The sequence below is a fragment of the Mesoplodon bidens genome (genome assembly GCF_964165515.1).
Source record: "Mesoplodon bidens genome assembly, chromosome: 9".
Classification (NCBI taxonomy): domain Eukaryota; kingdom Metazoa; phylum Chordata; class Mammalia; order Artiodactyla; family Ziphiidae; genus Mesoplodon; species Mesoplodon bidens.
In genome coordinates, this window is record NC_138166.1 from 19041541 (window position 1) to 19047987 (window position 6447).

Here is a 6447-nt window from a genome sequence, read left to right on the forward strand (position 1 = left end):
TTTTTTATATTGAGCTACATGAGCTGCTTGTATATTTTGGAGATTTATCCTTTGTCAGTTGCTTCAACTATATATATTTTCTCCCATTTTGAGGGTTGTCTTTTCGTCTTTTTTATGGTTTCCTTTGCTGTGCAAAAGCTTTTAAGTTTCATTAGGTCCCATTTGTTTATTTTTGTTTTTATTTCCATTACTCTAGGAGGTGGGTCAAAAAGGATCTTGCTGTGGTTTATGTCATAGAGTGTTCTGCCTCTGTTTTTCTCTAAGAGTTTGATAGTGTCTGCCCTTACGTTTAGGTCTTTAATCGATCTTGAGTTTATTTTTGTGTATGGTGTTAGGGAGTGTTCTAATTTCATTCTTTCACATGTAGCTGTCCAGTTTTCCCAGCACCACTTATTAAAGAGGCTGTCTTTTCTCCACTGTATATTCTTGCCTCCTTTATCAAAAATAAGGTGACCATATGTGGATGGGTTTTTCTCTGGACTCTCTATCCTGTCCATTCACCTATATTTCTGTTTTTGTGCCAGTACCATACTGTCTTGATTACTGTAGCTTTGTAGTATAGTCTGAATTCAGGGAGTCTGATTCCTCCAGCTCCATTTTTTTTCCCTCAAAACTGTTTTTGCTATTCGGGGTCTTTTGTGTCTCCATACAAATTTTAAGATTTTTTGTTCTAGTTCTGTAAAAAATGCCATTGGTAATTTGACAGGGATTGCATTGAATCTGTAGATTGCTTTGGGTAGTAGAGTCATTTTCACAATGTTGATTCTTTCAATCCAAGAACATGGTGTATCTTTCCATCTGTTTGTATCATCTTTAATTTCTTTCATCAGTGTCTTATAGTTTTCTTCATACAGGTCTTTTGTCTCCTCAGGTAGGTTTATTCCTAGGTATTTTATTCTTTTTGTTGCAATGGTAAATGGGAGTGTTTCCTTAATTTCACTTTCAGATTTTTCATCATTAGTGTATAAGAATGCAAGAGATTTCTGTACATTAATTTTGTATCCTCCTACTTTACCAAATTCATTGATTAGCTCTAGTATTTTTCTGGTAGCATCTTTAGGATTCTCTATGTATAGTATCATGTCATCTGCAAACAGTAACAGCTTTACTTCTTCTTTTCCCGTTTGGATTCCTTGTATTTCTTTTTCTTCTCTGATTGCTGTGGCTAAAACTTCCAAAACAATGTTGAATAATAGTGGTGAGAGTGGACAACTTTGTCTTGTTTCTGATCTTAGTGGAAACAGTTTCAGTTTTTCACCATTGAGGACGATGTTGGCTGTGGATTTGTCATATATGGCTTTTATTATGTTGAGGTAGGCTTCCTCTATGCCTACTTTCTGGAGAATTTTTATCATAAATGGGTGTTGAATTTTGTTGAAAGCTTTTTCTGCATATACTGAGATGATCATATGGTTTTTCTCCTTCCATTTTTTTTTTTTTAAGGTGTCACATTTTATTTATTTATTTATTATCTTTGGCTGTGTTGGGTCTTCGTTTCTGTGTAAGGGCTTTCTCTAGTTGTGGCGAGTGGGGTCCACTCTTCATCGCAGTGCGCAGGCCTCTCACTGTTGTGGCCTCTCCTGTTGCGGAGCACAGGCTCCAGATGCGCAGGCTCAGTAGTTGTGGCTCACAGGTCCAGTTGCTCTGTGGCATGTGGGATCTTCCCAGACCAGGGCTCGAACCCACGTCCCCTGCATTAGCAGGCAGACTCTCAACCACTGCGCCACCAGGGAAGTCCTCTCCTTCAGTTTGTTAATATGGTTTATCACATTGATTGACTTGCATATACTGAAGAATCCTTGATTCCTGGGATAAACCCCACTTGATCATGGTGTATGATACTTTTAATGTGCTGTTGGATTCTGTTTGCTCCTATTTTGTTGAGGATTTTTGCATCTATGTTCATCAGTGATATTGGCCTGTAGTTTTCTTTCTTTGTAACATCTTTATCTGGTTTTGGTATCAGGGTGATGGTCACTTCATAGAATGAATTTGAGTGTTCTTTGCTCTGCTGTGTTTTGGAAGAGTTTGAGAAGGATAGGTGTTAGCTCTTCTCTAAATGTTTGATAGGATTCTTCTGTGAAGCTATCTCGTCCTGGGCTTGTGTTTGTTGGAAGATTTTTAATCACAGTCTCAATTTCAGTGCTTGTGATTGGTCTGTTTATATTTTCTTTTTTTTAATTAGTTTCTGCTTTATAACAAAGTGAATCAGTCATACATATACATCTGTTCCCACATCCCTTCCCTCATGCATCTCCCTCCCTCCCACCCTCCCCATCCCACCCCTCCAGGCGGTCACAAAGCACCGAGCTGATCTCCCTGTGCTCTGCGGCTGCTTCCCACTATCTATCTACCTTATGTTTGGCAGTGTATATATGTCCATGCCTCTCTTTCGCTTTGTCACAGCTTACCCTTCCCCCTCCCCATATCCTCAAGTCCATTCTCAAGTAGGTCTGTGTCTTTATTCCCGTTTTACCCCTAGGTTCTTCATGACATTTTTCTTTTAAATTCCGTATATATGTGTTAGCATACAGTACTTGTCTTTCTCTTTCTGACTTACTTCACTCTGTATGACAGACTCTAGGTCTATCCACCTCATTACAAATAGCTCAGTTTCGTTTCTTTTTATGGCTGAGTAATATTCCATTGTATATATGTGCCACATCTTCTTTATATTTTCTTTTTTTTTTTTTGCGGTATGCGGGCCTCTCACTGCTGTGGCCTCTCCCGCTGCGGAGCACAGGCTCCGGACGCGCAGGCTCAGCGGCCATGGCTCACGGGCCCAGCCGCTCCGCGGCATATGGGATCCTCCCAGACCGGGGCACGAACCCGTATCCCCTGCATTGGCAGGCGGACTCTCAACCACTGCGCCACCAGGGAGGCCCCTTCTTTATATTTTCTATTTCTTACTGGCTAAGTCTCAGAAGTGTGTGCTTTCCTAAGAATTTGTCCATTTCTTCGTGTTTGTCCATTTTATTTTTATTTTATATAGTTGCTTGTAGTAATCTCTCATGATCCTTTGTATTTCTGGAGTATCAGTTGTTACTTCTCCTTTTTCATTTCTAATTCCATTGATTTGAGTCTTCTCCCTTTTTTCTTGATGAGTCTGGCTAAGGGTTTATCAATTTTGTTTATCTTCTCAAAGAACCATCTTTTAGTTTTATTGATCTTTGTATTGTTTCTTTCATTTCTTTCTGATCTAATCTTTATGATTTCTCTCCTTCTGCTAACTTTGGGGTCTTTTTGTTCTTCTTTCTCTAATTGTTTTATGTATAAGGTTAGGTTGTTTATTTGAGATGTTTCTTGTTTCTTGAGGTAGGATTGTATTGCTATAAAATTCCGTTAGAATTGCTTTTGCTGCATCCCATAGATTTTGGGTCATCGTGTTTTCATTGTCATTTGTTTCCAGGCATTTTTTAATTTCCTCTTTGATTTCTTCAGTGATCTTTTGGTTATTTAGTAGTGTGTTGTCTAGCCTCCATGTGTTTATATTTTTTACAGATTTTTTCCTGTAATTGATATCTAGACTCATAGCATTGTGTTTAGAAAAGATACTTGGTACAATATCAATTTTTAAAAATTTACCAAGGCTTGATTTGTGACCCAAGATATGATCTATCCTGGAGAATGTTCCACGAGCAGGTGAGAAGAAAGTGTATTCTGTTTTTTTTGGATGGAATGTCCTATAAGTATCAATTAAGTCCATCTTGTTTAATGTATCATATAAAGCTTGTGTGTCCTTATTTATTTTCACTTTGGATGATCTGTCCATTGGTGAAAGTGGGATGTTAAAGGCCCCTACTATGAATGTGTTACTGTCGATTTCCCCTTTTATGGCTCTTAGCACTTGCCTTATGTATTGAGGTGCTCCTATGTTGGGTGCATAAATATTTACAATTGTTATATCTTCTTCTTGGATTGATCCCTTGATCATTATGTAGTGTCCTTCTTTGTCTCTTGTAATAGTCTTTATTTTTAAGTCTATTTTTTCTGACATGAGAATTGCTACTCCAGCTTTTTTTTGATTTCCATTTGCATGGAATATCTTTTTCCATTCCTTCACTTTCAGTCTGTATGTGTCCCTAGGTCTGAAGTGGGTCTCTTGTAGACAGCATATATACGGGTCTTCTTGTTGTATCCGTTCAACCAGTGTATGCCTTTTGGTTGGAGCATTTAATCCATTTACATTTAAGGTAATTATCGATATGTATGTTTCTATTACCGTTTCCTTAATTGTTTTGGGTTTGTTTTTGTAGATCTTTTCCTTCTCTTGTGTTTCCTGCCTAGAGAAGTTCCTTTAGCATTTGTTGTGAAGCTGGTTTGGTGGTGCTGAATTCTCTTAGCTTTTGCTTGCCTGTAAAGGTTTTAATTTCTCCGTCAAATCTGAATGAGATCCTTGCTGGGTAGAGTAATCTTGGTTGTAGGTTTTTCCCTTTCATCACTTTAAGTACGTCCTGTCACTCCCTTAGGGCTTGCAGAATTTATGCTGAAAGATCAGCTGTTAACCTTATGGGGATTCCCTTGTATGTTAGTTGTTGTTTTTCCCTTGCTGCTTTTAATATTTTTTCTTTGTATTTAATTTTTGTTGTTGTTGTTCTTTGTATTTAATTTTTGATAGTTTGATTAATTTGTGTCTTGACATATTTCTCCTTGTATTTATCCTGTATGGGACTCTCTGTGCTTCCTGGACTTGATTGACTACTTCCTTTCCCATATTAAGGAAATTTTCAACTATAATCTCTTCAACTATTTTCTCCGTCCCTTTCTTTTTCTCTTCTTCTTTTGGGACCCCTATATTTTGAATGTTGGTGCATTTAATGTTGTCCCAGAGGTCTCTGAGACTGTCCTCAAATCTTTTCATTCTTTTTTCTTTATCCTGCTCTATGGTAGTTATTTCCACTATTTTATCTTCCAAGTCACTTATCCATTCTTCTGCCGCAGTTATTCTGCTATTGATTCCTTCTAGAGAATTTTAAATATTATTTATTGTGTCCTTCATCATTGTTTGTTTGCTCTTTAGTTCTTCTAGGTTCTTGTTAAACGTTTCTTGTATTTTCTCCATTCTATTTCCAAGATTTGAGATCATCTTTACTATCATTACTCTGAATTCTTTTTCAGGAACACTGCTTATTTCCTCTTCATTTTTTTGGTCCAGTGGCTTTTTACCTTGTTCCTTCATGTGCTGTGATTTTCTCTGTCTTCTCATTTTGCTTAACATACTGTGTATGGGGTCTCCTTTTCACAGGCTGCAGGTTCGAGGGTCCTTTTTGGTGTCTGCCCACAGTGGCTAAGGTTGTTTCAGTGGGTTATGTAGGTTTCCTGGTGGAGGGAACTGGTGCCTGTGTTCTGGTGGATGAGGCTGGATCTTGTCTTTCTGGTGGGCAGGATCACGTCTGGTGGTGTTTTTTTGGGGTTTCTGTGATCTTATTATGATTTTAGGTAGGGCTTTTGCTAATAGGTGGGGTTGTGTTCCTGTCTTGATAGTTGTTTGGTATAGGGTGTCCAGCACTGTAGCTTGCTGGTTGTTGAGTGGAGCTGGGTCTTAGTGTTGAGATGGAGATCTCTGGGAGAGCTTTCGCCATTTGATATTACTTGGAGACGGGAGGTCTCTGGTGGACCAATATCCTGAACTTGGCTCTCCCACCTCAGAGGCACAGGCTGACACCCAGACGGATCACCAAGACCCTGTCAGACACATGGCTCAGAAGAAAAGGGAGAAAAAAAAAGAGCATATAAAATAAAATAAAAAAGTTATTAAAATAAAAAAAATTTAAATAATAAAAAAAGGAAGATAGAAAGAAGAGAGCATAAATGTGTGCCCTTAATCTCCCCTAGACTAGAAAGCACAATTCCTTTTGCCTAGTAGATGCTCTATAAACACATGCTGACTTGAAAAGTATTAAATTGCTGTAGATAATTGACTAGACAGAGAAATTCTTTCCATTTGAGTACTGTGCAATTCTGATCCTCTGATTAAACATTATAATTACAAAGGAGTAGAGTGGTAGGAAGAAAAAATACTAAAAAATAAATAAAAATTTAAAACTCGACCAGTTCTTAGAGTCCTGGATTCTTGATCTACCTCTCCCATTTACGATCTTTGTGAATATCAACCACTCTTGACTTCTCAGGTTTTCTCTTTCTAGGATGCCAGTATGCACACTCAGGCTGCCTGCCCTACAGGGATGCTTTAATGACAAAATATGGTGGTGATTAAAGCCCTACTATTGTCATGTCACTTAAGAGCAGGAATTTTGTTTACTCAACTTCATACCCCAAAGTTCCTAATGCAGTATAAGGTATACAATTTGGCTTCTATAAAAATTGTTTGGATTGAATTTACATGTAATGGAGGTCTAAGTTTTACTAATTCTTATTATTTAGCTGCTCCAAGTCTGGGCCAAAAAGTGGTACATCTTCAGTGAACTGCTTTCTGTCATTTGTGGC